This window comes from Ranitomeya imitator, chromosome 1 (genome assembly GCF_032444005.1).
Source record: "Ranitomeya imitator isolate aRanImi1 chromosome 1, aRanImi1.pri, whole genome shotgun sequence".
Lineage (NCBI taxonomy): Eukaryota > Metazoa > Chordata > Amphibia > Anura > Dendrobatidae > Ranitomeya > Ranitomeya imitator.
This window is the reverse complement of record NC_091282.1, coordinates 790,291,931-790,314,270: the sequence shown is the minus strand read 5'-3', so window position 1 is coordinate 790,314,270 and position 22,340 is coordinate 790,291,931.

Genomic DNA, 22,340 nt, shown 5'->3' with positions numbered 1-22,340 from the left:
GTGGAACACACCATCTCTCTACACCCCATACCCAATTTGTAGGCCTAATGCAGTGTAGTTTCCAAGAACTACTAAACGAGAGCCGGAAGATCGAAGCTCAGGAAAGGCAACCTGGAGAACACCTTGGAGTGGAACACACAATCTCTCTACACCCCATACCCAATTTGTAGGCCTAATGCAGTGTAGTTTCCAACAACTACTAAACGAGAGCATGAAGATCGAAGCATTGGCGAGGAAACCTGGGGAACACCTTGGAGTGGAACACACCATCTCTCTACACCCCATACCCAATTTGTAGGCCTAATGCAGCGTAGTTTCCAACAACTACTAAACGAGATCCGGAAGATCGAAGCTCAGGAAAGGCAACCTGGAGAACACCTTGGAGTGGAACACACCATCTCTCTACACCCCATACCCAATTTGTAGGCCTAATGCAGCGTAGTTTCCAACAACTACTAAACGAGAGCCGGAAGATCGAAGCTCAGGAAAGGCAACCTGGAGAACACCTTGGAGTGGAACACACCATCTCTCTACACCCCATACCCAATTTGTAGGCCTAATGCAGTGTAGTTTCCAACAACTACTAAACGAGAGCATGAAGATCGAAGCATTGGCGAGGAAACCTGGGGAACACCTTGGAGTGGAACACACCATTTCTCTACACCCCATACCCAATTTGTAGGCCTAATGCAGTGTAGTTTCCAAGAACTACTAAACGAGAGCCGGAAGATCGAAGCTCAGGAAAGGCAACCTGGAGAACACCTTGGAGTGGAACACACCATCTCTCTACACCCCATACCCAATTTGTAGGCCTAATGCAGTGTAGTTTCCAACAACTACTAAACGAGAGCATTAAGATCGAAGCAATGGCGAGGAAACCTGGGGCACACCTTGGGGAGGCAGACACCGTTAGTAGGCCCTACCAAAGTTGTACCCCCAATGCAGTTTTAAAATTCCTAGAGGCTGAAAACAAGACTATTGACGCTCAGCTTTTTTCAAAGGAACACAGCTGAATTGAGTGGCGCAGACAGACACAGGTAGTAGGACTTAACCCAAAAATGTGGCTCACTGCAGCTTAAAAAAGTTACAGGGGTACACAAGCAGCAGTGCTCTGGGCAGTGGAGGACAATTTCAATAGTGGACCGCAGACAGACTTTGTACGCCTACTATTAAAAAAAGGATGCTCTATGCAATTAAAAATAGGTTCCAGGGGTCCACGGGCAGCAGTGGTGTGGTCAGTGGACGAGTATTGGAAGGAGGGACCGCAGACAGGCGTAGTAGGCCTAACATAACAAAATTAGGCTGTAGACACTGTAAAATTGGTTCCAGGGGTACACGGGCAGCAGTGGTGTGGTCAGCGGAGGAAAATTGGAATTAGGGACTGCAGACAGACTTTGTAGGCTGTCCCCTGTGGACCATGCATCCAACACATTAACCCAGTGCGCCGTAATGGACACGTAACTTTTTGTGGACATGCCTACTGGTCCATGCGTCTCTTGTCAGGTGCACCTTTCTACTGTTTGATTGCCTGAGTGCTATGACAATGCAGACTTTTTCATGCCGGTGGAGGGCTGGGATGGCTTTTCTCGCAAAAGAAATGTCGACTGGGTAGCTTGAACCGTTGCACAGCGTAGTTCATCTGGGCTTTCTAAATATAAAACAAAGAAAAAAAGGAGGCTACATGCACTTTCAGCTGGGTTCCAGGGGTACACGGCCAGCATTGGTCTGGTCAGTGGAGAACTATTGGAAGGAGTGACCGCAAACAGGCATCGAAGGCCTAACATAATAACACATTGCTGTTGGCAATTTTAAATTGGTTCCAGGGGAACACGGGCAGCAGTGGCCTGGTCAGTGTAGTAGTTGTAGTAGAAAGAACGGACCGCAGACAGGCATCGAAGGCCTAAAATAAAAAAATTGGGCTGGCTGTAGGCAATTTTAAATTGGTTCCAGGGGTACACGGGCAGCAGTGGTGTGGTCAGTGGAGGCCTAGTGGAAGGAGTGACCGCAGACAGGCATCGAAGGCCTAAAATAATAACACATGGCTGTAGGCAATTTTAAATTGGTTACAGGGGTACACGGGCAGCAGTGGTGTGGTCAGTGGAGGCCTAGTGGAAGGAGTGACCGCAGACAGGCATCGAAGGCCTAAAATAATAACACATGGCTGTAGGCAATTTTAAATTGGTTACAGGGGTACACGGGCAGCAGTGGTGTGGTCAGTGGAGGCCTAGTGGAAGGAGTGACCGCAGACAGGCATCGAAGGCCTAAAATAATAACACATGGCTGTAGGCAATTTTAAATTGGTTCCAGGGGTACACGGGCAGCAGTGGCCTGGTCAGTGTAGTAGTAGTAGAAAGAACGGACCGCAAACAGGCATCGAAGGCCTAAAATAAAAAAATTGGGCTGGCTGTAGGCAATTTTAAATTGGTTCCAGGGGTACACGGGCAGCAGTGGTGTGGTCAGTGGAGGCATATTGTAAGGAGTGACCGCAGACAGGCATCGAAGGCCTAAAATAATAACACATGGCTGTAGGCAATTTTAAATTGGTTCCAGGGGTACACGGGCAGCAGTGGTGTGGTCAGTGGAGGCCTAGTGGAAGGAGTGACCGCAGACAGGCATCGAAGGCCTAAAATAATAACACATGGCTGTAGGCAATTTTAAATTGGTTCCAGGGGTACACGGGCAGCAGTGGTGTGGTCAGTGGAGGCCTAGTGTAAGAAGTGACCGCAGACAGGCATCGAAGGCCTAAAATAAAAAAATTGGGCAGGCTGTAGGCAATTTTAAATTGGTTCCAGGGGTACACGGGCAGCAGTGGTGTGGTCAGTGGAGGCATATTGTAAGGAGTGACCGCAGACAGGCATCGAAGGCCTAAAATAATAACACATGGCTGTAGGCAATTTTAAATTGGTTCCAGGGGTACACGGGCAGCAGTGGTGTGGTCAGTGGAGGCCTAGTGGAAGGAGTGACCGCAGACAGGCATCGAAGGCCTAAAATAATAACACATGGCTGTAGGCAATTTTAAATTGGTTCCAGGGGTACACGGGCAGCAGTGGTGTGGTCAGTGGAGGCATATTGTAAGGAGTGACCGCAGACAGGCATCGAAGGCCTAAAATAATAACACATGGCTGTAGGCAATTTTAAATTGGTTCCAGGGGTACACGGGCAGCAGTGGTGTGGTCAGTGGAGGCCTAGTGGAAGGAGTGACCGCAGACAGGCTTCGAAGGCCTAACATAACAAAAATATCAATACAATGGTATTGTCAGTGGCAGGCATTGAAGGATGTCAGCGCATAGACTAAACATTGGTGGAGCTGTGAGATAATTTTGCAAGTGGTAGAGCACTGTTTGAGCTGGGGGAAGGGGAACTGTCTTGTGGCCAGCGGTACAGGCCCAGGGCCCCTCATATTACAACGGTGTGTCTGACGTTGGGTGCGCACCACCACCGCCAGAGACACTTTATTGTACTAGGAGGGACCCAGTTGCAGTGCCGTCGACCAAAAGCGGGCACACCCACCTCTTCAGACAAACAGCACTCTCACGGCTGCTGTCGCCAAGTGTCGATACCACGGCCCCGTGTGGGGAGTTTGGCCATTTAGTGAGGTGTAAACAATATGTTGTATGCTGGACAATCAGGTGCAGAAAATTACGAGATTGGAAAAGGCATTCAGAATAGTCCACAGGCAAGACCTTTTCATAGGAAAGCTAGGTGTCAGCCGGGCAAGGTGGGGCAAAAGATTTCGAAATCCAGTTGTGGTTCATTTTCATGAAGGTTAGATCATCTACATATTGGGTAGCCAGACGAGTCCTTTTTTCTGTTAGTATTGAACCTGCAGCACTGAATACCTGATAGGACACTAGCTGCCGGGCAAGCAAGCTCCTGCAATGCATATTCTGCCAATTCTGGCCAGGTGTCTAATTTTGATGCCCAGTAATCAAATGGGAATGACGGTTGAGGGAGAACATCGATAAGGGATGAAAAATAGTTTGTAACCATACTGGACAAATGTTGTCTCCTGTCACTTTGAATTGATGCTGCAGTACCTGTCCTGTCTGCGGTCATAGCAAAATCACTCCACAACCTGGTCAGAAAACCCCTCTGGCCAACGCCACTTCTGAATTCTGCCCCTCTAACTCCTCTGGTCTGCTGGCCCCTGCAGCTCGTGTGAGAACGATCACGGGCGCTGTGTGCAGGGAATGCCAAAAGCAAACGGTCAACAAGAGTTGATTGTTTGGTTGCTAATATTAGTTCCAAGTTCTCATGTGGCATTATATTTTGCAATTTGCCATTATAGCGAGGATCAAGGAGGCAGGCCAACCAGTAATCGTCATCGTTCATCATTTTAGTTATGCGTGTGTCCCTTTTGAGGATACGTAAGGCATAATCCGCCATGTGGGCCAAAGTTCCAGTTCTCAAATCTGCGGTTGTGCTTGGTTGAGGGGCAGTTTCAGGCAAATCCACGTCACTTGTGTCCCTCCAAAAACCAGAACCCGGCCTTGCCGCGCCACCAATTTCCAGTGGCCCCGGAAAAGCTTCCTCATTAAAAATATAATCATCCCCATCATCCTCCTCGTCCTCCTCCTCCTCTTCGCCCGCTAACTCGTCCTGTACACTGCCCTGGCCAGACAATGGCTGACTGTCATCAAGGCTTTCCTCTTCCTCAGCTGCAGACGCCTGATCCTTTATGTGCGTCAAACTTTGCATCAGCAGACGCATTAGGGGGATGCTCATGCTTATTATGGCGTTGTCTGCACTAACCAGCCGTGTGCATTCCTCAAAACACTGAAGGACTTGACACATGTCTTGAATCTTCGACCACTGCACACCTGACAACTCCATGTCTGCCATCCTACTGCCTGCCCGTGTATGTGTATCCTCCCACAAAAACATAACAGCCCGCCTCTGTTCGCACAGTCTCTGAAGCATGTGCAGTGTTGAGTTCCACCTTGTTGCAACGTCTATGATTAGGCGATGCTGGGGAAGGTTCAAAGAACGCTGATAGGTCTGCATACGGCTGGAGTGTACGGGCGAACGGCGGATATGTGAGCAAAGTCCACGCACTTTGAGGAGCAGGTCGGATAACCCCGGATAACTTTTCAGGAAGCACTGCACCACCAGGTTTAAAGTGTGAGCCAGGCAAGGAATGTGTTTTAGTTGGGAAAGGGAGATGGCAGCCATGAAATTCCTTCCGTTATCACTCACTACCTTGCCTGCCTCAAGATCTACAGTGCCCAGCCACGACTGCGTTTCTTTCTGCAAGAACTCGGACAGAACTTCCGCGGTGTGTCTGTTGTCGCCCAAACAATTCATAGCCAATACAGCCTGCTGACGTTTGCCAGTAGCTGCCCCATAATGGGAGACCTGGTGTGCAACAGTGGCAGCTGCGGATGGAGTGGTTGTGCGACTGCGGTCTGTGGACGAGCTCTCGCTTCTGCAGGAGGACGAAGAGGAGGAGGAGGGGGTGCGAACGGCTACAGCCAACTGTTTCCTAGACCGTGGGCTAGGCAGAACTGTCCCAAACTTGCTGTCCCCTGTGGACCCTGCATCCACAACATTCACCCAGTGTGCCGTGATGGACACGTAACGTCCCTGGCCATGCCTACTGGTCCATGCATCTGTTGTCAGGTGCACCTTTGTGCTCACAGATTGCCTGAGTGCATGGACGATGCGCTCTTTAACATGCTGGTGGAGGGCTGGGATGGCTTTTCTGGAAAAAAAGTGTCGACTGGGTAGCTCGTAGCGTGGTACAGCGTAGTCCATCAGGGCTTTGAAAGCTTCGCTTTCAACTAACCGGTAGGGCATCATCTCTAACGAGATTAGTCTAGCTATGTGGGCGCTCAAACCCTGTGTACGCGGATGCGAGGCTAAGTACTTCCTTTTTCTAACCATAGTCTCATGTAGGGTGAGCTGGAATGGAGAGCTGGAGATCGTGGAACTAGCGGGGGTGCCGGTGGACATGGCAGACTGAGAGACGGTGGGAGATGGTATTGTTGCTGCCGGTGCCCTAGATGCAGTGTTTCCTACTACGAAACTGGTGATTCCCTGACCCTGACTGCTTTGGCCTGGCAAAGAAACCTGCACAGATACTGCAGGTGGTGCGGAAAATGGTGGCCCTACACTGCCGGAAGGGATGTTGCGTTGCTGACTAGCTTCATTGGCCGAGGGTGCTACAACCTTAAGGGACGTTTGGTAGTTAGTCCAGGCTTGCAAATGCATGGTGGTTAAATGTCTATGCATGCAACTTGTATTGAGACTTTTCAGATTCTGTCCTCTGCTTAAGGTAGTTGAACATTTTTGACAGATGACTTTGCGCTGATCAATTGGATGTTGTTTAAAAAAATGCCAGACTGCACTCTTTCTAGCATCGGATACCTTTTCAGGCATTGCAGACTGAGCTTTAACCGGATGGCCACGCTGTCCTCCAACAGGTTTTGGCTTTGCCACGCGTTTTGGGCAAGATACGGGCCCGGCAGATGGAACCTGTTGCGATGTTGATGCCTGCTGCGGCCCCTCCTCCTCCGCTTCAGAACTGCTGCCGCCTGCACCCTGTTCCCCCAATGGCTGCCAATCGGGGTCAAGAACTGGGTCATCTATTACCTCTTCTTGTAGCTCGTGTGCAACTTCGTCTGTGTCACCGTGTCGGTCGGTGGTATAGCGTTCGTGATGGGGCAACATAGTCTCATCAGGGTCTGATTCTTGATCATTACCCTGCGAGGGCAATGTTGTGGTCTGAGTTAAAGGACCAGCATAGTAGTCTGGCTGTGGCTGTGCATCAGTGCACTCCATGTCAGATTCAACTTGTAATGGGCATGGACTGTTAACTGCTTCACTTTCTAAGCCAGGGACGGTATGTGTAAAGAGCTCCATGGAGTAACCCGTTGTGTCGCCTGCTGCATTCTTCTCGGTTGTTGTTTTTGCTGAAGAGGACAAGGAAGCGACTTGTCCCTGACCGTGAACATCCACTAACGACGCGCTGCTTTGACATTTACCAGTTTCACGAGAGGAGGCAAAAGAGCTAGAGGCTGAGTCAGCAAGATAAGCCAAAACTTGCTCTTGCTGCTCCGGCTTTAAAAGCGGTTTTCCTACTCCCAGAAAAGGGAGCGTTCGAGGCCTTGTGTAGCCAGACGACGAACCTGGCTCCACAGCTCCAGACTTAGGTGCAATATTTTTTTTCCCACGACCAGCTGATGCTCCACCACTACCACTACCCTCATTACCAGCTGACAATGAACGCACCCGGCCACGACCTCTTCCACCAGACTTCCTCATTGTTTTAAAAACGTAAACAAACTAACAGTATTTGTTGCTGTCACACAACTTACACGGTGAGCTATAACTTCAGTATGATTTAGCTACCCCTTTACAGGTGAGTGAGACCACAACGAAAATCAGTCACAATGTTACACACTCTGTTGTTGGTGGCAACAAATGAGAGAGATGCCACACACGCAGGACTGTCACTGAAGCACAAATGTAAATATTAATCTCCCACTGATTTGATTTTTTTTTTTTTTTTCAGGGAGACTTTAGGAAAAAAAAATAATAGAATAAAATGATTTTTTCAGGAAGAATTTAGAAACCAAATAAAATAAAATGATTTTTTCAGGGAGAATTTAGAAAACAAATAAAACAAAAAAAGGCTTTCTATGGCCCACTGAGTGAGAGATGACGCACACAGGAGTCAGGAGTGGCACACAAGCCCAGAGGCCAATATTTATCTCCCACTGATTGATGTAGTGATTTTTTCAGGTAGATTTTGGAACCCAAATCAAGCTAAAAAAATAATAGGCTTTCTATGGCCCACAATTGGAGAGAGAGAGAGAGATGGCACACCCAGGAGTCAAGACTGGCACACAAGCAGAAAGGGCAATATTAATCTCCCACTGATTTTTTTTTTTTTTTTTTTCAGGGAGACTTTAGGAAAAAAAAATAATAGAATAATATGATTTTTTCAGGAAGAATTTAGAAACCAAATAAAATAAAATGATTTTTTCAGGGAGAATTTAGAAAACAAATAAAACAAAAAAAGGCTTTCTATGGCCCACTGAGTGAGAGATGACGCACACAGGAGTCAGGAGTGGCACACAAGCCCAGAGGCCAATATTTATCTCCCACTGATTGATTTATTGATTTTTTCAGGTAGAATTTAGAACCCAAATCAACCAAAAACATAAATAGGCTTTCTATGGCCCACTATTTGTGAGAGAGATGGCACGCTCAGGACTGGCACACAAGCCCAGAGGCCAATATTAATCTCCCACTTTTTATTTTTTTTTCAGGGAAAATTTATAAACCCAATAAAAAAAAAAATAAATAGGCTTTCTATGGCCCACTATCTGAGAGAGAGAGATGGCACGCTTAGGACTGGCACACAAGCCCAAAGGCCAATATTAATCTCCCTTTTTTTTTTCAGGGAGAATTTATAAAACCAAAAAAAAATAAATAAATAGGCTTTCTATGGCCCTCTATTTGTGAGAGAAATGGCACGCTCAGGACTGGCACACAAGCCCAGAGGCCAATATTAATCTCCCACTTTTTTTTTTTTGTTCCAGGGAAAATTTATAAACCCAATAAAAAAAATAATAAATAGGCTTTCTATGGCCCACTATCTGAGAGAGAGAGAGATGGCACGCTTAGGACTGGCACACAAGCCCAAAGGCCAATATTAATCTCCCTTTTTTTTTTCAGGGAGAATTTATAAAACCAAAAAAAATAAAATAAATCGGCTTTTTATGGCCCACTATTTGTGAGAGAGATGGCACGCTCAGGACTGGCACACAAGCCCAGAGGCCAATATTAATCTCCCACTTTTTTTTTTTTTGTTCCAGGGAAAATTTATAAACCCAATAAAAAAAATAATAAATAGGCTTTCTATGGCCCACTATCTGAGAGAGAGAGATGGCACGCTTAGGACTGACACACAAGCCCAAAGGCCAATATTAATCTCCCACTGATTGATTTATTGATTTTTTCAGGTAGAATTTAGAACCCAAATAAAGCAAAAAAAAAAAAAAAAAGGGCTTTCTATGGCCCACTGAGTGAGTGATGATGCACACAGGAGTCAGAAGTGGCACACAAGCCCTGAGGCCAATATTTTTCTCCCACTGATTGATGTAGTGATTTTTTCAGGTAGATTTTAGAACCCAAATCAAGCAAATATACCCATATCAGAGCAGTCCTAACTAATGTATGTAATCCCTATCTGATGTATTTAAAACCTGGTCATATGTACAATACCTGTATGAGCAGGATTCAGAAAAGGAATGTCCATGTGGACACGCTGGAGAGAACGGCTCCTGTGCGCACAGCTCAAAAAAGAGGGGTGGAGGCCTCCCCATTCTTGTGGACACAAGAAAACAATTATATGAAACCAGAACACATGAGCTGCGCGCACAGTGAACAAGCCCGTAGAGACATGTTCACACCACCAAGAGACTTGAAAACACAAAAAAGCACAGTAAAACCAAAAACACACTGTTGCAAAAAAATCACAGTGGACAGCAAGTGCTAGTAAAAAGATGGAAAAAACAGGGTATTTGGTTGATACGTTTTTTGCAAAAAAAAAAAAAGCGTGTCCACATGGACATTCCTTTTCTGAATCCTGCTCATACAGGTATTGTACATATGACCAGGTTTTAAATACATCAGATAGGGATTACATACATTAGTTAGGACTGCTCTGATATGGGTATACCTTGACGTTTGGTAGAGCGGCTTAATATACATTTTTTGCAAAAAACGTATCAACCAAATACCCTGTTTTTTCCATCTTTTTACTAGCACTTGCTGTCCACTGTGATTATTTTGCAACAGTGTGTTTTTGGTTTTACTGTACTTTTTTGTGTTTTCAAGTCTCTTGGTGGTGTGAACATGTCTCTACGGGCTTGTTCACTGTGCGCGCAGCTCATGTGTTCTGGTTTCATATAATTGTTTTCTTGTGTCCACAAGAATGGGGAGGCCTCCACCCCTCTTTTTTGAGCTGTGCGCACAGGAGCCGTTCTCTCCAGCGTGTCCACATGGACATTCCTTTTCTGAATCCTGCTCATACAGGTATTGTACATATGACCAGGTTTTAAATACATCAGATAGGGATTACATACATTAGTTAGGACTGCTCTGATATGGGTATACCTTGACGTTTGGTAGAGCGGCTTAATATACATTTTTTGCAAAAAACGTATCAACCAAATACCCTGTTTTTTCCATCTTTTTACTAGCACTTGCTGTCCACCAGTTACTAGTCCGGTCCACACACCGTGCTGCGCTTATAATGAAAAGGTCGGCCAGGGAAGTAGTCATGGCTAAGTTTCTCTGGCAAGATATACCCGGGCCTCCCCTTACAGGAAATTCACACTTCACTGGTACTCTACTTGCCTCCTCATTCCTGGCGCGGATGGGGCCTACCCTCCTTTTCGTGGGGTTGAATTTGACTTCATTTGAATGAACAGAGTCCAGATATAACTCAAAATGCAAAACTTTACTTTTGGATCTTCGCAGCACATCCACATACATTCCATCAACAACAATAGTTTCCATGTTACACAATACTGCATCTCTCCCTTCTCTTCTCTCCCTGTCACACGGCTCGAGATCGGGTCATACCTCGTTATACGTTTTCCTGGCGTCCTCGTTGTGTATGCTAACTGTATGCAAGGGGTCCCTCATCCGTTTTGCCCCGGCACCAAGGGAGTCGACCAATGCTAGCAATCTCCACATCCTGAGAGACTCGCCCATCTCTCCTACCTTTTGCTGTCCTGCAGTATTCTTCCTGGGAAACCCAATCCTTTGTTTCCACAATCTCTTCTGTATCTGTCACTTCACTAGGTGACTCACTATCCACTATCTCTGGATGGCTGGGCTTCTGCTTCAATGTTACAAGGTGCTAGGTGGCTCCGGCATATAGCCCACCTGAGCACTACAGGCTACCCGCCCTGACTCTCTCAAATTCAGGAAATCCTGCTATCTTACTCCCCAGCTAACCCCTCCTATGTTAACTATCTACAGGGAGGCTAACACTAATGAACTCTGTGCCCCCCAACTAGTGTCTGAACTGCAAACCACACTGTCCCTATAAAATACACATATATACAGTGCCTTGCGAAAGTATTCGGCCCCCTGAAACTTTTCAACCTTTTCCCACATATCGTGCTTCAAACATAAAGATACCAAATGTAAATTTTTGGTGAAGAATCAACAACAAGTGGAACACAATTGTGAAGTTGAACGAAATGTATTGCTTATTTTAAATTTTGTGGTAATTCAAAAACTGAAAACTGGGGCAACATAGCTTAGTCCTTGTAACCCCTTAAAATAACACCAGTTACTAGTCCGGTCTGCACTGTGCTGCGCTCTCCTCTTTTTCGCTGCTGTTATCATTCTTGAGCGAGGATTTTGCAGTCCAAGGATGGATTTATAGCTGTCAATAGCGGCTGAGGAGTATTGCTGGAGCAGCAGCTTCTTCAGAGCGACCATTGCTGCATCATTAGTGTACAACGCTGTGTTTCAACAGCAGAATCATACTCCTGAAGGTAATGGCCTCCCAGCTGTAATAGGCTTGCAGCGCGGGTGACTGCGGTTCATATGTAGCCGCATTCTCGCTGATGTTATGTCTCTAATATTAAGTTTCTATACCACCTTCATAGTCACAAGCATACATTTCACAACTAAAATATCTATTCACTGCTGGACTCCAGCAAGGGAAGGTGAAGCAAACATTTTATTATTGTGATTATTTAAAGTGAACCATAAAGGAGCGTGACACATCATTCAATAGATGATTATAATAGCCAAGGACAGGGAGCAGCCAGGGCTTTATATACTGATGTGAGGAACAGCAGAAAAGGGTGATATAGGATAAAAAGACACTTTAGCTGAAGCTGGAAATGTCATAGGGTGTGCAGCAGAATACATTATAACATGCAACCTGCTAAATGTAAGGTGGATAACAAAAAAGTAAGGGAAAAAAGCGCAAATGGTTTATAGATCTGTTCTACTATGATGAGTAGCGTAGCTACTGGGAGGGCAGAGGGGGCCATCTCCCCGGGCCCGGTGCTCAGAGGGGGCCCACCCGGAGCTATGCTACTGTAAATGTATTGGCGTGCACAGCGCGCCGAAGCAGTTACATTCTGCAGCAGAGCAGGGAGAATCAATCTCCCTGCTCTTCCGCCCGGCCGCTATGGGCCCCTGAGCAGGCGGAGGGCCAGTGCCAGCAGTGGGCCCCCTGCCTGTCATCGCAGGGTCAACTGTATCGGCATCTAGCCAATGCAGCTGACCACATTGATGAGGGAAGGAGCGCTACGCTCCTTCTCCCATCATCCCCCTGTCAGCACCTGATGTCACCGACGCAGACACTGACAGGGGGCGCGATGACCTCACTGCCCGGCGCTCGCTGTCAGGAGGTGAGCGGGAGCAGGGAGCAGCGCAGGAACCAGGAAGAAGAGAGGTGAGTATTTATTTATTGTTTTTCTTTATGAGGCTGCCTTATACTACAAAGTTTGCCTTTGGGGGTGTGTGCTGCCTTATACTACAGAGTCTGCCTGTGGTGGGGGTGCTGCCTTATACTGCAGAGTCTGCCTGTGGGGGGTGCTGCATTATACTACAGGATCTGCCCATGGGGGATGCTGCCTTATACTACAGAGTCTGCCTGTGGTGGGGGTGCTGCCTTATATTTCAGAGTCTGCATGTGGGGGGTGCTGCTTTATACTACAGAGGCTGCCTGTGGTGGGGGTGCTGCCGTATACTACAGGGTCTGCCTGTGGGAAGTGCTGCCTTATACTACAGAGTCTGCCTATGGGGTGCTGTCTTATACTCCAGGGTCTTCCTATGGGGTGCTGTCTCATACTACAGGGTCTGCCCATGGGGTGTTGCCTTATACTACAGGGTCTGCCTATGGGGTGCTGTCTTATACTACAGGGTCTGCCTATGGGGTGTTGCCTTATACTACAGAGTCTGCCTATGGGGTGCTGCCTTATACTAGAGTGTCTGTCTATGGGGTGCTGTCTTACACTACAGGATCTATGTATGGGGTGCTGTCTTATACTACAGAGTCTGCCTATGGGGTGCTGCCTTTTACTACAGGGTCTCCCTATGAGGAGCTACCTTATACTACAGGGTCTGCCTATGGGGTGCTGCCTTTTACTACAGGGTCTCCCTATGAGGAGCTACCTTATACTACAGGGTCTGCCTATGGGGGCTGCCTTATAATACAGAGTCTGTCTATGGGGCTGCCTTATGCTATAGAGTCTGCCTAAGGGGGTGGATTATACAATATAGAGTCTGCCTATGGGGGTGCATTATACAATATAGAGTAGGTCTATGGGGAGTGCATTATATTATATAGAGTCCTATGGGGGTGCATTATACTATATTGAGGACTATCTGGTGCATTATACTATATGGAGGTATCTAGGGGGCCATCATACAGTGTGGAGATTACAGTGAGGGGGTCATCCTACTGTGTTGGAGCTATCAAACAGTTTGAGGGCTACTAAGGGGCCAGTATACTGTGTGGGTGGTACTATACAGTGAGGGGGCATTATACTGTGCATGAAAGAGCATCACGCTGTGTATAGGGGAGCTGTAAAGGGGGAGACTCGGGACATTATGAAATGTTAAGTGGGCACTTATTGTTATAGGGGAACTCAGGTTACTGTGACTATCAAAGAGGCACACAGGACAATATTACTTTCTAGCGGACAAAATGTGTGCTCTATTATCTAGGGCACTTGTGTCTGGCATTACTATATTATAGATGATTGCTTTGGAATTTAGAGGGCACAGAGAACCACACAGCAGATGCAGTAATAGGGACACATACAGCAGCAGGATCGGGATATCAGCAGGATGAGGAGTTTGTGCAGGTTGGGAATAGATGGTGATGGGGCTGAAAATGTGAGGCGTGAAATGTGTCTTTGTTGTTTTCTCTGCAGCCGAGTTGTGGCTGGGAGAAGTTGTTGTGTCGGTCTGTGCTAGATGGAAAAGACATGAAAAGTGATGACTCCATCAGAAAGAATATCAGCAGTAAGACATTATCTGTAACTGTGCTGTGATCTGTTATATGTTCTGTAGGGCTGGTATCTACCACTGACCATATGGTGGTCATATCAATATTGGTCTTTATATAGAGATTACCTTCAGTAGTAACGCGGTCATTTGCTGAGGTTCTCCTCCACTATTAGGGTGCTTCACACAGTTGTAATCAAGGGTACATGGTTAGGGGCCCGCTCAGAAGCTTTGCCCCCTGAACCAAAACCCTAGCTATGCCTCTGACTATGATAATAGAATATTGGTTCTAATTTACAAGGATATCACTACTATAATACTGTCCCTATGTACAATAATACATGCACAATGCATTATGTGTCTCCATGGTGCCCCATGTTTTCTTCCTGCATCATGTGTTTCCATCCTGCATCATGTGTTTCCGTCCTGCACCGTGTGTTTCCATCCTGCACTATGTGTTTCCATCCTGTACCATGTGTTTCCTTCCTGTACTATGTGTTTCCTTCCTGTACCATGTGTTTCCGTCCTGCACCATGTGTTTCCATCCTATACCATGTGTTTCAGTCCTGCACCATGCGTTTCCATCCTGTACCATGTGTTTCCATCCTGTATCATGTGTTTCCATCCTGCACCATGTGTCTCCATCCTGCCCCATGTTTTTGTCCTGCACCATGTGTCTCCATCCTGCCCCATGTTTTTGTCCTGCATCATGTGTTTCCATCCTGCATCATGTGCTTCCAACCTGCACTATGTGTTTCCATCCTGCACCATGTGCTTCCATCCTGCACTATGTGTTTCCATCCTGCACCATGTGCTTCCATCCTGCACTATGTGTTTCCATCCTGCACCATGTGTTTCCATCCTGCACCATGTGTTTCCATCCTGCACCATGTGTTTCCATCCTGCATCATGTGTCTCCATCCTGCCCCATGTTTTTGTCCTGCATCATGTGTCTCCATCCTGCCCCATGTTTTTGTCCTGCATCATGTGTTTCCATCCTGCATCATGTGCTTCCACCCTGCACTATGTGTTTCCATCCTGCACCATGTGTTTCCATCCTGCATTATGTGTTTCCATCCTGCACCATGTGTTTCCATCCTGCATCATGTGTCTCCATCCTGCCCCATGTTTTTGTCCTGCATCATGTGTCTCCATCCTGCATCATGTGCTTCCACCCTGCACTATGTGTTTCCATCCTGCACCATGTGTTTCCATCCTGCACTATGTGTTTCCATCCTGCACCATGTGTTTCCATCCTGCATCATGTGTCTCCATCCTGCCCCATGTTTTTGTCCTGCATCATGTGCTTCCATCCTGCATCATGTGCTTCCATCCTGCACTATGTGTTTCCATCCTGCACCATGTGTTTCCATCCTGCACCATGTGTTTCCATCCTGCACCATGTGTCTCCATCCTGCCCCATGTTTTCGTCCTGCATCATGTGTTTCCATACTGCATCATCTGTTTCCAACCTGCACCATGTGTTTCCATCCTGCACTATTTGTTTCCATTCTGTACCATGTGTTTCCATTCTGTACCATGTGTTTCCATCCTGCACCATGTGTTTCCATCCTGTATCATGTGTTTCCATCCTGCACCATGTGTTTCCATCCTGTATCATGTGTTTCCATCCTGCACCATGTGTTTCCATCCTGTACCATGTGTTTCCATCCTGCATCATCTGTTTCCATCTTGTATCATGTGTCTCCATCCTGCATCATATGTTTCCAACCTGTACCGTGTGTTTCCATCCTGTATCATGTGTTTCCATCCTGCACCATGTGTCTCCATCCTGCACAATTTGTTGCCATCCTGCATCATGTGTTTCCAACCTGTATCATGTGTTTCCATCCTGCACCATGTGTCTCCATCCTGCCCCATGTGTCTCCATCCTGTATCATGTGTTTCCATCATGCATCTTGTTTCCATCCTGCATCATGTGTTTCCATCCTGCACCATGTGTTTCCATCATGCATCATGTGTTTCCATCCTGCATCATGTCTCCATCCTGCCCCACGTGTCTCCATCCTGTATCATGTGTTTCCATCATGCATCTTGTTTCCATCCTGCATCATGTGTTTCCATCCTGCACCATGTGTTTCCATCATGCATCATGTGTTTCCATCCTGCACCATGTCTTTCCATCATGCATTATGTTTCCATCCTGCATCATGTGTTTCCATCCTGTATTATGTTTCCATCCTGCATCATGTGTTTCCATCCTGTATCATGTTTCCTTCCTGCACCATGTGTTTCCATCCTGATCCATGTCTCTATCCTGCCCCATGTTTCAATCCCACTCCAGGTTTCCATCCTGCACCATGTTTTCATCCTGCATCGTTTGTTTCCATCCTGCATCATGTGTTTCCATCCTACATCATATGTTTCCATCCTGCTCCATGTCTCCATTCTGCCCTATGTCTTTCCATCCTGCATCATATGTTTCCATCCTGCCCCATGTCTCCATCCTACCCTATGTCTTTCCATTCTGCATCATGTGTTTCCTTCCTGCATCATGTCTTCATCCTGCCCCATTTCACATGGTACAGGATCATGGGGCAGGATGGAGACCTGTAAACACTGCTGTATATACGATATATAGGTGATACTGCTGTGTATTGTCTCAGTATGTTTGTGTATATATCTATAACATAATGCTAGGAGCATTACTCTGTCCAAAGCCTTCATAGAGTGCGCAAGTGCGAATGGCCTGTGCAGTCTGGACCCCACAGAGTTACGCATTCAAGGATGAGGTTTGTGGCCCAGGAAATCGCGGTAGAGATCGCTGTATGCGTAAGCACTGAATGCATACCGCTATCTCCGGCGCAGTGTCCCGGCTCCACGGACAGAGCACCCTGTGAGAAACGCTGCAACTCGGGAGGAGGGAAGTGTGTGGGTGGAGTGTGGGCAGTGACTGTGTGCATGTCTGTGTGTGCAGGTGGGGTCTCCATGTGTGTGGGTCTGAGGGGCTGTGTGCAGAATTGGCGAGGCTGTGTGAGGGGTCGGCGGGGCTGTGTTCGAGGGTATAAGGGGCTTTCTGTGGGTCTTCGGGCTGCCTGTGTCTGCCAGGGGTATGCAGGCTGTCCGTGGGTCTGCCAGGGCTGTGTCAGTGTGTGTGTGTGTGCACGCATTGTTTGATGGGACTACAAGTCCCATCCAGCTATGCCTTCTACAGTGACAGAGTTTGACACATTAGCCAATGATGGGACAGTAGTAGTCCCATCATCCGGCTAATGTGTTGAATGAAAAAAATATATAAAAACACACATACAGTGCATATATAGTTCATACTCACCATCTACACCTAATCCCCGAAGCCCTCGCTCACCTGAAAAAAAATTAACAAAATAAACCAGCAATATACTTCCTGTGTCCACCATAATCCAATTATTACAAATGTCCCACGACGATCTCCCATGGAGAGCTGTCACATCAGCTGATGCGACCGCTCTCCTGGGGCTCCAGGATACAATGATGGAAGGTATCCTTCTGCACGGTATCCCTCCGCTGTTGTGAGTACAGTACAGACCATAGTGTCGCTTGCGGCACAGCTGTGTGGGAAAATTCCCACACAACATTGCCATAAAGCAAGACAATTAACTAAAGTAACCTCTTCAGTGATGCACTGCTGGAGCCATTGTCTCCTGTCAGTGTGTCACTGAAGGTCTATACAGCTGTCACATCTCCTGATGTGACAGCTCTATAGGGGAGATAGTCGTCAGATACTCATAATTAATTGGACTGCGTCGGACGGGGAGTATACAGTTGGTTTATTATTTTTTATTTTTTGCAGGTGATCGAGGGCGTTGCAGGAATTAGGCGTGGTTGTAAGTATGGTTAAATTAAGAATATTAAAATACTTTTTTTTCTGACTGTGTCTTTTTTTTACTCTTTCGCTGCAATAGGATTAGTAATGGATAGGTGTCTTATTGACGCCTCTCCATTACTAACCGGGCTTAATGTCACCTTACAATACAAAGGTGATATTAACCTCTTATTACCCCATATGCCACCACTACAGGGCAGTGGGAAGAGAGAGGCTAAGTGCCATAATTGGCGCATCGTAAAGATGCGCCATTTCTGGGGCAGCTGGGAGCTGGTATTTGTAGCCGGGGAGGCCAATATTCATGGCCCCTTCCCAGGCTATGAATATCAGCCCGCATCTGTCTGCGTAGCCTTTCTGGCTATAAAATATAAGGGGACCCCATGTCATTTTTTTTGGGGGGTCCCCTTATTTTAATAGCCAGTAAAGGCTATGCAGACAGCTGCGAACTGATATTCATAGCCTTGGAAGGGGTCATCGGTATTACCATCTTCCCAGGCTTCAAATATTGGCCCCCAGCCGTTGGCTTTCCCCCTCTGGCACAGAAAATTGCCACACCATTTTTTTCACATTTTTTCACATTCATTAATAAACATTGGCCTTGCTATTATATATCTATGGATATATCTATATATATATATCTATGGATATATGTATAGATATATCTATCTATCTATAGATAACTCTATCTATAGATCTATCTAGCTATAGATATATTTATAGATAGATAGATCTATAGATTTATAGATATAGCTATAGATACATAGATATACCTATCTATATATCTATCAATATATCTATCTACATCTATCCATAGATATATCTATCCATAGATATATCAATCTATAGATATATGAATAGATATATCTATGTATCTATAGATCTATCTATAGATCCATCTATCTCATTCCTTCTATCTATCTATCTATCTATCTATCTCATTCCTTCTATCTATCTAGAAACCAAAAAAAAAAACGGAACTGCACAATTCATACTTTTGGGTGCACAAGTCTTCACTGCAATCGATCCACTATGCAAACATTCCAATAACATTAGAAAAAAAAAGGCATCACTCCTTTCTTCAGGTGAAAAGATCTGTGATTTACTTCAGACACACATGGCAGGCGACATTTCGGTTCCAATGGAGCCTTTCTCAAGCCTATCTATCTATCTATCTATCTATCTATCTATCTATCTATCTATGTATCTATCTATCCATCTATCTGTCTATTTCATTCCTTCTATCTATCTATCTATCTATCTATCTATCTATCTATCTATCTCATTCCTTCTATCTATCTATCTATCTCATTCCTTCTATCTATCTGCGCACATAACAAGATGGAGGTGCACAAAACACGATGAGGGCGCAGGATGGGGGCTGCACATGACAGGGCGGGAGTGCAGAATCGGGGCTGTGCAGTGCCCCAGAGTCCTGGTCGTTGCAGTAATGTCGTTCTTCCACCAGGGGGAGCGATGTTACGTCTGATGGCACCGAAGGAGTTCAACCTGCCAGGTATCACAGCCACACACACACTTCACATGCCGGTCCACCAGGGGTAGCTAAGGGTTCTATGTACTAAGCCACTCCTCACAAAGGGTAAAACTGGTGGGTTGGTTTGGAAGTGAGACAGTTGGAGCCAGGAGGAAGAGAGGGAGAGAAGCAGACTGGGCTCGGCCCATGGAATTCCTGTCAGGCAGACAGAGGAACAAGAAGGAACATCAGCGTCTCAGCAGGAAGGACACGGAGCTGCGCCTGCAACCCATGCGGCAGCCTCCTAAGAAAGGACAAGAAAGGAAGTGTGCCGTAGTGAGTGAGCACAGAAGTCATAGCAACAGGAGTGAAACAACAGTGGGAGACCAGCTAGAAGCAGGCTGTTTCCATCTGAGCGCAGATCCGGTGGCCGGAACACCGAGGGAGTAATAGACTCTACACTTTACTTCAGAGACCGGCAGGGCAGTCGATTTCAAGTTGGCTGTCCGACCTAAACACCTAAGCAGACAAGGTGGCAACGCGGAGGAGGGGCGTCTCTAGGGTCCCTATAAAATAGCCTCAGGCCACCACCGTCATACGGGTTATGTCCTATCCATCTAGGGGACAGAGAGAGAACTAACAAGAGTGAGGACCTTATGGTAGCTAATGCAAACTAGGGACCTACTACGTTACTATGTGCAAGGGGAAGGCTACTGATTTCCACCTGGAAAGGGGACTCTGGCCGGACTCTGCCTACCCTGTCATCCGGCACTCTGGACTGTGGATGCTGAAGCCTTCAGTAAAGGTAAAGAGACTGCACCCATTGTGTCCTCGTTATTTACCGCACCTTGCACCATCCACCATCAAAATCTACACTTCTGGGAAGCCCTGTGGATGTACAGTTATATGAAAAAGTTTGGGCTCCCCTATTAATCTTAAGCTTAAAGTTTTATAAAAATTGTTTTTTTTGCAACAGCTATTTCAGTTTCATATATCTAATAACTGTTGGACACAGTAATGTTTCTGCCTTGAAAAGAGGTTTATTGTACTAACAGAAAATGTGCAATCTGCATTCAAACAAAATTTGACAGGTGCATAAGTATGGGCACCCTTATCATTTTCTTGTTTTAAATACTCCTACCTACTTTATACTGACTTACTAAAGCACTTTTTTTGGTTTTCTAACCTCATTGAGCTTTGAACTTCATAGCCAGGTGTATGCAATCATGAGAAAAGCTACTTAAAGTGGCCACTTGCAAGTTGTTCTCCTGTTTGAATCTCCTCTGAAGAGTGGCATCATGGGCTCCTCAAAACAACTGTCTAATGATCTGAAAACAAAGATTATTCAACATAGTTGTTCAGGGGAAGGATACAAAAAGCTGTCTCAGAGATTTAACCTGTCAATTTCCACTGTGAGTAACATAGTAAGGAAATGGAAGAACACAGGTACAGTTCTTGTTAAGGCCAGAAGTGGCAGGCAAAGAAAAACATCAGAAAGGCAGAGAAGAAGAATGGTGAGATCAGTCAAGGACAATCCTCAGACCACCTCTAGAGAGCTGCAGCATCAATTTGCTGCAGATGGTGTCACTGTGCATCGGTCAACTATACAACGCACTTTGCACAAGGAGAAGCTGTATGGGAGAGTGATGCGAAAGAAGCCGTTTCTGCAAGCACGCCACAAACAGAGTCGGCTGAGGTATGCAAAAGCACATTTGGAGAAGCCAATTTCTTTTTGGAAGAAGGTCCTGTGGACTGATGAAACCAAGATTGAGTTGTTTGGTCATACAAAAAGGCGTTATGCATGGAGGCCAAAAAGCACAGCATTCCAAGAAAAACACTTGCTACCCACAGTAAAATTTGGTGGAGGTTCCATCATGCTTTGGGGCTGTGTGGCCAATGCTGGCACCAGGAATCTTGTTAAAGTTGAGGGACGCATGGATTCCTCTCAGTATCAGCAGATTCTTGACAATAATGTTCATGAATCAGTGACAAAGTTGAAGTTACGCAGGGGATGGATCTTTCAGCAAGACAATGATCCAAAACCCCGCTCCAAATCTACTCAGGCGATAACAAGAGTGAGGACCTTATGGTAGCTAATGCAAGTAGGGACCTACTACGTTACTGTGTGCAAGGGGAAGGCTACTGATTTCCACCTGGATAAAGGGACTCTGGAATTGCCATCAGACCGGCCGGACTTTGCCTACCCTGTCATCTGGCACTCTGGACTGTGGATGCTGAAGCCTTCAGTAAAGGTAAAGAGACTGCACCCATTGTGTCCTCGTTATTTACCGTACCTTGCACCATCCACCATCAACATCTACACTTCTGGGAAGCCCTGGGGATATACTTCACCTGTGGGAAGGTATACCATCTAGCTGCCTTTCCATCACCCAGCGGACCCCTAAGCAGCGTCGGCAACCCTGACCGAATACCACAGGTGGCGTCACGAACACTACCGTTATCTACGAGCTTTGCCTTTTATTGGGCGCCCCTCATAGGGCCACAGACCGGGTCGGGCCACCGTGACAACCTCGCTGAGGGAACTTAAGGACCCGGTACCGAGTACCCCATTGCCCTTACGTGGGGGCGATCCAGCTGCACATCACAGTAGGGGGGCGCAAGATGGTAGCAGCACATGACAAGATTAGGGCACAGGATGGAAGCAGCACATACAAAAATGGAGACCATATACCAATATAGATGCCACTCGGGTGTCGAACGGGTTGAATAGCTAATATATATATATATATATATATATATATATATATATATATATATATAAATACACATATATACATATATATGTACGCACCCACGCAGAAACCTTGCACACCTAGACACCCACACACTCTCTGACTCCATCCTACCACTGGCATCCATATCCTCACTCCATGACACAGACAGTGCTGCTGCTTTCTACAATGCCACTCTCGCATCAGCTATTGACACGGTTGCCCCTCTCGTCCATGACAGAGCGCGACGTATCAATAGACAACCTTGGCATAATAACACCACCAAAAAGCTAAGGCAAGTGTCCAGGGTTGCGGA